We start from the raw sequence: 12,047 nt of genomic DNA, 5'->3' as shown, positions 1-12,047 counted from the left end.
AAAAATTATGAATGTGAAGAGTTGCAAAATTACAGTAATTACATTTATTACATTTTTATTTCTGTTTCACATACGTTTCTGAATGGTGGAAATATATATATTATTGTGAAACAGAAATAAAAATATAATAAATGTAATTACTGTAATTTTGCAACTCTTCACATTCATAATTTTTATCTTAGTTTAATATTTTATTTTTTTTATCACTTTTAAATCATGTCATTTTATTATCTCATATGTGAAGACTTGCATTTATATATATATATATAAATCAATATTTTTTGTAATCTATACGTGTATTTTAAGTAAGTGACAATCAAGGCAGTCATATAGAATGTCAATGTGCATCACAGCAATGTTGGTTTTTAATGTCTCATTTTGCATGCCACTAAGTATGTTTTGTATTTGTAGATATTATGTAGAGAGCACTGATATTGCTGAAATGTACTTCGTATCTGATGATGTTGGCGTAGACCAACGAAAACGTTCATACGTCTTTGAAATATGTAATGTAAAGGTGTAGCACCTTAAACATATGCTGTGAAGTCAGTGACTGAAATAAATACTTTTAAAATACTCTGATCTAAGATTAAATGGTTTATACAATCGGGCCTAGGTCTTGAACTCTTAAGTTCTGTCCGCAGTCAGGAGGTAAAACAAGCTTTAAGACTGTGAAACAGCTGTCCGTGTCCGTGTCTGAGAGTGTCCGTAAACGAGACTTAAATTTATCATTATTTCTATATTATTTCTTTTGGGACATAAAAATCTGTCCGTATATGAGGAGTGTCCGTATCTTGGAGGTGTCCGTGAAGAGAGGTTTCACTGTACTTTATTCTTCTTCCTCCCACTATCATCCCTCACATATTCTGAAAACTCTTCACTAAATCCTCCAGGTAGATGTTGAATAAAATAGGTGATAAAGGGCATCCTTGCCATACTTCTCTTCCTATTCGACTTCCCTCCGAGCACCTATGTATTGGGTGCCTATGGCTGGTTGTCATTGCATTCCCTGTAATCTGAAATTCGCTCAACCCTCTAGTTTCGCTGCCGGTCCGGAGGTCTGATAACGCCTGATCGATAAGAACAACTTTTTTACGATGGCAGGGTGTGAAGTAACTCCAACGAGAAACATAATGGCTTTCCACCGCGGTGATTCATGGGAATTTGTGGCACTTTTTTCAGAGTATTTCAATTATCTTTAACATCTCAAATCCTCCATTCATCACCGCCCAGTAAATCAAACATTCGCAAAAACTGCGTGTAGCACGCTGTTAGCGTTTCGGAAAACAAGTCAACAGCACCTTCGAAACGGTTGGTGCTGCTGTGTGTAGCATGCGTTGGAAATATCGCCTAAGGGAAATATGTTTTGCTTTGTCTTTCGTAATATGTGCGCATTACTTTTACTTTTTCATTCCACGATGTATAAGAGAAAGTAATGCCATATTGCAAAAATCAATTTTTATATTTTGTCGCAGAGGCAGGTTTTAGTATCACAGTGGCAGTGGTTTCTAGCATGCTGTTTGTGTACAGCAATTTTTCTTAGGACAGATATTTTTTGTATGTGTTTATTCATTAATTTATTTGTCGTAAGGACCTTTTGAAATATGTGCGAAGTACAATAATTGCATTGTTTTAAAATTGAATGCATATTGCTGTCACTTAGGCCTACTACTACGTGTAGTTTGTTACTATACCTGGTAAGGTTTATGTTGTCTCAGTATCAATAAAACCAAGTCCCTTCAAATGAGGGTGGAGATTATAGGAGGGTTGTAAATTTTCAGGATTCCTTTCAAAACCTTGTTATTGTACAGGCTGCCGGAACTCAGTTTCTTGAAAGACAAGCTCAGTGACGGAACTACACAGTACGAAGAGAGATATTTTGTTATTTTATTTTGTGCTGCACAATGTATCAATTAGTCCCTTCCGCCACTGGATAGATGGACGGCATCGCTCCACTCCCCCATTGCCATAACAATACAGACGAAGTAAGACATATCTCCTTTCTCTCTCTTTTCACAGTGAGACAAGATACATCACACAGACTTTAACATTGTTTTCTACAGTGGTTCCTGACACTGTCGTTAGATGTCTGCACTGTCATACGAAACGTCAGGCAGACATCTCCAAGAAGCAGGGAACTTCGCAAGGGAGAGTTGGAAATTATGTTGGCTTACATACATGTGGCAACACTGTGACCCATAACGGTGGTAAATATTTCGCGTCTCGTTACCTAGAAACATTAATCGTGTCGTTTTTTGTTTTTATTTGTTTCCTTTTCATAAATTGCTGATTGTACGGGTGGAGTTGTACATGTCAATGGAATTACTTACATAATTAATAGGCTGCATTCAGCCATTGTGACTAATTCTGTATCAATAGTACCGATAAATGGAGTTTATTTACTACTGCCAGACCACGTGAATCACGATCAGTTTGCGTGTTCTTTAACTATGTATGTCCCGCTGTTGAAAATAGGCCCTACATTACAAGTATAGTTCATTATCCAAGTCTTCAGTACACCCGTACAAACTGATGACAACTATAATACTATAGACCAGAGAGGGGATCATGTAAAGAGCTGAGATGATTTACAAAATAATTTAAAAAACGCCTTATTAGTACATATAATTTGTATTTAGAAGCACAAAAATATACGACCACTCAACATAAAAAGTAATAATAATAATAATAATAATAATAATAATAATAATAATAATAATAATAATAATAATAATAATAATAAATCAGTAGTTGTAAACAATAATTAATACGATAAATGTGCCTGTTTTTCAGAAAGTAGCTTCTGAAATATTGACGAAGTATTTGATACACACAATGATATCATTTTAAAGTTCAAGGAGATTTCTTGCTTTTGTTTTGATGGCAATTATAGACGACAAACTTATTTTGCATAAATACGGAGTTGCAAATGTTATTAAGCTCTTTTCGCAAGCTCGAGGCATTCTTTCGATTCAAAACTGGCCTATGGTATGCAAAATAAAAAAAAAAGTTTACATTTAACATTCTATCACTACGTACAGTAGTGGCAAAAAAACCGGATCGACCCTTGTAGCTGATTTCAGAGCCTTGTTCACTCCACAGCACGATAGGCTGGTAACTAAGACTTTCGTGGTTCGAATCCTGCCTGGGAAGGAAACTTTTTTTTGTTCCTTATTCAAATTTATTCCCAATACTTTTCAATTGCAGCGATATTTTACTACTTAATTAACGTATTATTCCCAGAACATGAATTTTCCAGCAATCGAAAAGTATTGGGAATAAATTTGAATACGGAACAAAAAAGTTTCCTTCCCAGGCAGGATTCGAACCACGAAAGTCTTAGTTACCAGTCTATCGTGCTCTAGAGTGAACAAGGCTCTGAAATCAGTTACAAGGGTCGATCCAGTTTTATTGCCACTATTGTACATGTTTGAATGAGTTTTTCCCTCATGTTTTTAATTTCAGTAGGTTGAACGCAACTGTCTAAAAACGGATTCAGTATCCATCTGTGACTTTCGTTTTTTTTTTTAATTTCTTCCAGAAAATACTGAAATCATACTTTGAGTGATGTCCACTGATTTTGAGTAAAATTATACTTGTTTGCAATTTTACAGGGACTTGAATTTTTTGAATGGGGTCAAGAACCAGTACGATAATGGGGAGTTACAAACAGAAGTATCGTCCAAAACTGGGTCGCGCTTTCAGAAAATGTGGGAATCACTGCTATAGGCAAATTTCATCCTCTCCACTTGTGACAACAGAGCCTCGAATGATAGCTGCTACACGTCACTTCCGGTTTGGTAATTTCAGAAACTGAAAACAATTATAGAATGTTGGCTTCCAACAGTGGAGATAGTAATTCAGATTCCAGTGGGACCAAATGGAATTTGTGATGGGCGTAGACAGTATATCTCTTAGAGCAGCGGTGATCAGCACAGTGCACCCTCGGGCTAGCGTCTCTTACCCGCGGATAAGAGAATGCACTATCGTTCATTCGTGGCTGCTGGGGTGTGCTTTCTCCCTCTCCCTTCTGCACGACGGTGCACATTTCGATACACTCCTTACCCGATACCCATTTCAGCAAGTGCTGACAACCACTGTTATACCTGCAGTTACTGCACAGACCTTTGTGCTGCGTAAGACAATCTTCGCCCCGTTTTCGCCAGTGATGCTCCTGCAGACAAGTAGGTTAATCGTAATTTCAAGCCCATTACGTCACTCGCTGGGGTGGGTGGGGAAAGCACATTAGCGGGAAGCGGGAAAAATCCTATTTTGCTTGAGCTCCTCTCCAGCGCAGGGCCTGTACGTCACCGTCGCCGTATTTTGTACTTCACAACATCGCCCTAAATCTAGAAGGACGTGGCAGGGGTTTGGGATTGTGTTGATCTGTTATTGGTGAAGAAATGGAAACAAAATATTTATAATTTTTTGAAGTTACATCGTACCTTTCGTTAAATATTATTTTACTTTAATCAAAAATTAATATTCGTACGAAAATGAGGGGGATTAAAGGCTGTGTGATGTATCTTGTCTCACTGTGAAAAGAGAGAGAAAGGAGATATGTCTTACTTTGTCTGTGTTGTTATGGGGATGGGGGAGTGGAGCGGTGCCGTCCATCCATCCAGTGGCGGAAGGGACTAATTGATACATTCTGTAGCGCAAAATAAAATAACACAATATCTCTATTCGTATTGTGTAGTTCCGTCACTGAGCTCGTCTTTCAAGAAACTGAGTTCCGGCAGCCTGTACAATAACAAGGTTTTGAAAGGAATCCTGAAAATTTACAACCCTCCTGTAATCTCCACCCTCATTTGAATGGACTTGGTTTTATTGCTACTGAGACAAGATAAACCTTACCAGGTATAACAAATGTAGCGAGCATGAATACATAAATGTAGTTAATTTAATGGTAGTCTAATGCTAAACTACTTCAATGTGATATTAATTTCGAAGTGAATCAAATTTTCTGTAATGACATATTATTATTATTATTATTATTATTATTATTATTATTATTATTATTATTACTATTATTATTGTTATTAGTCATTACAATTTCAAACAAATAATTGGCGCCATATTGATGTGTGAATCGTTTCGACTATCAATTGCATTGTTGTTTGCAGACTAGGCCGCATGGAATGAGGAAGCCATTATGAAGTAGTTAACGAGAAGGCTGCGCCTTGTTAAATTTAAATGCAAGGGAATATGAAGACGGAAATGAAACGAAATATCAAACTTTTGTTTCAAATCTCAAACATTCTTACAATTTCAACCATGCTCACAATAAAGGCTCATTCACAATGAAAATTAAACATAACGTAAACGTTAACTTACGAATAAAAACGTTACGGTAAAATTAAGAAGTCGTACCATCATTCACGATGGGGACATAAACATAACAGCAAACATACTTGGTAACCATGGAAACATAACAACGACGCCATTTCCTCATTTCTGTCGTATACTTCAGCGCTCCACGATTGTGTTCTGTTTGCAAATCACGTAAGCATAAGCATGAAAGTTTGGAGTTTGCAAACTTCCATGTTAACGTCTTACGGTATTTTTTTTATCAATGTTTATGTGAATCACTGTGAATGATCCCATTTGGTAGCCTGGGCGCAAACTTCTGTGTTTATGTTACGGTTATATTTAATTTTCATTGTGAATGGGCCTTAACAATGACAAACAGCATTAACGTTTCACGCAATTATAACTTTTTTCTGAATATAACAGACCTGTATTTCTACCGTAAGTGTGTTTGTGAAGTAGTAAAAATTGAAGGACGTCGAGGAAAAATGATATTACGAACAAGCAAGGGCACAACTATCCATAAATTGTACTCAGGACTTGAAGTTTGTTTTTTTTTTACTTGGTTATTTAACGACGCTGTATGAAATAGGTTATTTAGCTTCGATGGGACTGGTGATAGCGAGATTGTATTTGGCGAGGTGATGTCGAGTATTCGCCATTGATTACCTGATATTCGCCTTACTATTGGGGAAAACCTTGGAGAAAACCCAACCAGGTAATCAACCCAAGTGGGAATCGAACCCACGCCCGAGATAAACTATGGATCAGCAGACAAACGCACTACCACCTGAACTATGCCAGTGGCTCTTGGAGTTGTTAACCGAGAAGAAATTCTTAAGGCGTACTAATGAAGAAAAGCTTGTTTTCGTTTCCATTTTGGTAATGTATTTTATTTGTTTGTTTATCTCTATGCTTAAGCCCTATTTATTTTCACCAGCACGCTTAGCAGTAACCGAGGTTGGCATATACTTACTTACTGGCTTTTAACGAACCCGGAGGTTCATTCCCGCCCTCACATAAGCCCGTCATTGGTCCCTATCCTGAGCAAGATTAATCCAGTCTCTATCATCATATCCCACCTCCTTCAAATACATTTTAATATTATCTTCCCATCTACGTCTCGGCCTCCCCAAAGCTCTTTATCCCTCCGGCCTCCCAACTAACACTCTATATGCATTTCTGGATTCGCCCATACGTGCTACATGCTCTGCCCATTTCAAACGTCTGGATTTAATGTTCCTAATTATGTCAAGTGAAGAATACAATGCGTGCAGTTCTGCGTTGTGTAACTTTCTCCATTCTCCTGTAACTTCATCCCTCTTAGCCCCAAATATTTTCCTAAGCACCTTATTCTCAAACACCCTTAACCTATGTTCCTCTCTCAGAGTGAGAGTCTAAGTTTCACAACCATACAGAACAACCGGTAATATAACTGTTTTATAAATTCTAACTTTCAGATTTTTTGACAGCAGACTGGATGATAAAAGCTTCTCAACCGAATAATAACAGGCATTTCCCATATTTATTCTGTGTTTAATTTCCTCCCGAGTATCATTTATATTTGTTACTGTTGCTTCCAGGTATTTGAATTTTCCCACCTCTTCAAAGGATAAATTTCCTATTTTTATATTTCCATTTCGTACAATATTCTCGTCACCAGACGGTTGGCATATACAGTGACGGTAATTACAACACAAGAAATGTTGATAAAACCTGATCTGGACTGTAAGACATTGGTCTAATACATGTGCTTTTGGTTTCACGTACTGCCTAGGTGCAAATATTGCTACTTGAGTTAAATGCCTTATTTTAAGTGTATTAAGTCCACTGTCAATCGTCCGTGAATTATTTGTTCCCTTCGGAGGAAATTTCTGAGCTGAAAGTTCTCACGGCAACTGGCAGAATAGAATTCCTGCCTCTGAGTTGAGAAGGCAGTCGCAATAATGGACACGAAAATGCGTTAATAAGGAAATGCGCGTGACCCGAATCCTTCTCATTAGCTTCTTGAAGGGAGTAGTGGGATCAATGCCTGCTCCTGCGCAAGCAGCATCCCGCACAACAATCCATGCAAGTGCGCTTTACACACCGCGTATTGCAGTGATGTCAAAGCAAGCGCATTTTTCTGACCTTGACGTCGTGCGCGGGCAGCAAGCGCTAAGTATGGAAAGAGGAAGGGTTGTGTATATGAATAAGCAGCCTGTTGGATTAAGAAAACAGTGGTGCACAAACTTCAAACGGAACGTGAAATTTTATGTCGTTATTTTTATATGGCTTCTTTCTGTTTAATATTATCTAATTTGTCTGTAAAACAAAAGTACTAACACTGATTTCTTAATATTGCACTTGTGTTTTAAATATTAATAACATAATAGAGAGTTAAGATGGAATATTCACTTACATTTCATAGTAGTATAATATTATACTGTATTAAGTGGATGAAACAAATCATTCATAAAGAAAGTGATATTCCAAAGAAAGAGATTGAGTATGACATGATAAGTTGGAATTTATATTGATGGTATCTTTAGCCTTACAAAAGTAATCAATAAACTAATCAAAACAATATTACAATACAAAGCAAAGTTACCTAGGTACTGTATCTGTTTTAAGTGTAACTAATATTCCATAACAAAACTCTTATCGCATTATGCTCTTAAGGTGATATTTGTGAGCAACTTCCTATCATCAGAATATTAAATTATTTTCTCGAAATCTGCTGAAGCTATAGAGTTGACATTTTTACAACACATGGGCACGTATCTTTTGCTTATGATGTAACAGTAGTTGGTTTGTTAATTCATTTCCTTACAAACAATTTCGATGGGAATATTTTCAAAATGTTCAATACACTATGAATAATTTCGAGGGAAAAATTGTTCCGGGGCCGGGCATCGAACCCGGGACCTTTGGTTAAACGTACCCACGCTCTCCCAACTGAGCTACCCGGGAACTCTGTTCAATACACTATCTTCAGTAATACGTATATACGGTATATTAGATTTACGAAAACATTCTGTAAGGCTACTAAATAAATAGGCCTATACCTGAAAATTTCACTTTTCTATACGAAAAGTTGAGAAAATATTTCTTTTGAATAAAAAAATCAAACTTGTGAAAAATGAGCATTAAAATTAAAACTTACACACTTATAATGCACTTATACTTCTCAGGCAAATCTAAAAATTACCATGGATACAGTTTTAATAAGTTCTCTTCCCTTTATCCATTGAATCAGTGCTGGCCATCCCTGAATATAGCTCGACCAAGCGGCATATACCACCTCTTTCGTCTGTCTCTTTCCTTTCCGCTGTAAAGCGCTCAGGCTCTCCTGGGCTCTAAATCGCGCGCTTGCTCCTGTGGGCATCAATTGACATGCCTGGCGTATTGTGATGCCTCAGACAGATAAATCTACAGGTAAATTTCTGGATTTAACGGTAGGCCTATTTATAATGTAAAAGTTGAAGTTTTCTTCCATCACTTTTTGACGCACAATCTTTCACCTCACCCAATATGGGCACCCATTCCGAGATCCGTGGTTAAACAAACAAATTGCAGAATATTAAATGCTTACTGTAAATTAAAACCTGCCTAAGACATGGTTTGCGTTGTGTTGACTGCTTCTCAAGTGACACCCACCGCGCGGGATTGATGCGATGTTAGCGCTGCAGTAGTGGCACTCCTGCCCATTGTTGTGTCGATAATACTACCGTACGTACTACGACCGGATCGATAGCAGCGCCTCCTGCGTGCGACGTCACTGCTACGTCACTGCCAGGCCAAGAACAATCAATCGTGAGAGAAGCAACACGAGCAGGGAGTTCGGCATGGCTTGTAATGCGAATGAAATGGAGACATTGCTGACTAGCGATGATGTGGTTACTGCTGAGTGTGTCTATTTTTAACTTCCATATATACTATACAATTCTGTATTATATTGTACAGTTCTGTACTACATTACATTACACGATTCCATACTATACTATACTATACTATACTATACTATACTATATTATACTATACTATACTATACTATACTATACTATGCTATGCTATGCTATGCTATGCTATGCTATGCTATGCTATGCTATGCTATACTATACTATACTATACTATACTATACTATGCTATGCTATGCTATGCTATACTATACTATACTATACTATACTATGCTATGCTATGCTATGCTATACTATACTATACTATACTATACTATGCTATGCTATACTATACTATACTATACTATACTGTACTATACTATACTATGTTATACTATATTATACTATACTATACTATACTATACTATGCTATACTATACTATACTATACTATACTATACTATAGTATGCTATGCTATAATATACTATACTATACTATACTATGCTATACTATACTATACTATACTATGCTATACTATACTATACTATACTATACTATACTATACTATGCTATACTATACTATACTATACTATACTATACTATACTATACTATGCTATGCTATACTATACTATACTATACTATGCTATGCTATACTATACTATACTGTACTATACTATACTATACTATGCTATACTATATTATACTATACTATACTATGCTATACTATACTATACTATACTATACTATACTATACTATACTATGCTATACTATACTATACTATACTATACTATACTATACTATACTATACTATACTATGCTATGCTATACTATACTATACTATACTATGCTATGCTATACTATACTATACTGTACTATACTATACTATACTATGCTATACTATATTATACTATACTATACTATGCTATGCTATGCTATAATATACTATACTATACTATACTATACTATACTATGCTATACTATACTATACTATACTATACTATACTATACTATAGTATGCTATGCTATAATATAATATACTATACTATACTATACTCTACTATACTATACTATACTATGCTATACTGTACTATACTATACTATACTATACTATACTATACTATACTATAGTATACTATACTATAGTATGCTATGCTATAATATACTATACTATACTATACTATACTATACTATACTATACTATGCTATGCTATGCTATAATATACTATACTATACTATACTATACTATACTATGCTATGCTATACTATACTATACTATACTGTACTATACTATACTATACTATACTATGCTATACTATACTATACTATACTATACTATGCTATGCTATGCTATGCTATGCTATACTATACTATACTATACTATACTATGCTATACTATACTATACTATACTATACTATACTATGCTATGCTATGCTATACTATACTATACTGTACTATACTATACTATACTATACTATACTATACTATATTATACTATACTATACTATGCTATGCTATGCTATAATATACTATACTATACTATACTATGCTATACTATACTATACTGTACTATACTATACTATACTATACTATACTATACTATACTATATTATACTATACTATACTATGCTATACTATATTATACTATACTATACTATACTATGCTATGCTATGCTATACTATACTATACTATACTGTACTATACTATACCATGCTATACCATACGATGCAATGTTATGCTATGCTATACTATACTATATTATACTATACTATACTATACTATACTATGCTATACTATACTATACTATACTATACTATACTATGCTATGCTATGCTATACTATACTATGCTATGCTATACTGTACTGTACTATACTATACTATACTATACCATACGATGCAATGCTATGCTATGCTATAATATACTATACTATACTATACCATGCTATACCATACGATGCAATGCTATGCTATGCTATAATATACTATACTATACTAATACTATACTATATTATACTATACTATGCTATGCTATGCTATACTATACTATGCTATACTATACTATACTATACTATACTATACTATGCTATGCTATGCTATGCTATGCTATACTATACTATGCTATACCATACGATGCAATGCTGTGCTATGCTATGCTATAATATACTATACCAATACTATACTATGCTAAGCTATGCTATGCTATGCTATACTATACTATACTATACCATACGATGCAATGCTGTGCTATGCTATGCTATAATATACTATACCAATACTATACTATGCTAAGCTATGCTATGCTATGCTATGCTATACTATACTATGCTATACCATACGATGCAATGCTGTGCTATGCTATGCTATAATATACTATACCAATACTATACTATGCTAAGCTATGCTATGCTATGCTATGCTATACTATACTATGCTATACCATACGATGCAATGCTGTGCTATGCTATGCTATAATATACTATACCAATACTATACTATGCTAAGCTATGCTATGCTATACTATACTATACTATACTATGCTATACCATACGATGCAATGATATGGAACGCATGCGGTATATCATCGTCTGTGGGTAGTCGTATAAACATTTTCGTATGTGCCGATAGTTTTTGAGGAAATACATGATTTAGGCCTATTGTTTATTATTTAGTCCGAAGACAGGTTTAAGCCTCAAAAGTGAGGCAACTAAGCCAGAAGATGATGGGGTAGAGTGGCTAGTTCCTTCCCCCTCCATTGCATACATCGCTGGCTAGTAATATTATACTACTCAGACAATTGTTCTTCCTCGTGAAGTGAGATATGCAGTCTTAGAAAAAATCTTTGTCTTCCAGGTAGGCC

Source organism: Periplaneta americana, chromosome 15 (genome assembly GCF_040183065.1).
Source record: "Periplaneta americana isolate PAMFEO1 chromosome 15, P.americana_PAMFEO1_priV1, whole genome shotgun sequence".
In the NCBI taxonomy this organism is placed as follows: Eukaryota; Metazoa; Arthropoda; class Insecta; order Blattodea; family Blattidae; genus Periplaneta; species Periplaneta americana.
The sequence above is the reverse complement of the archived record's forward strand: the minus strand, read 5'-3'. Positions refer to the sequence as shown.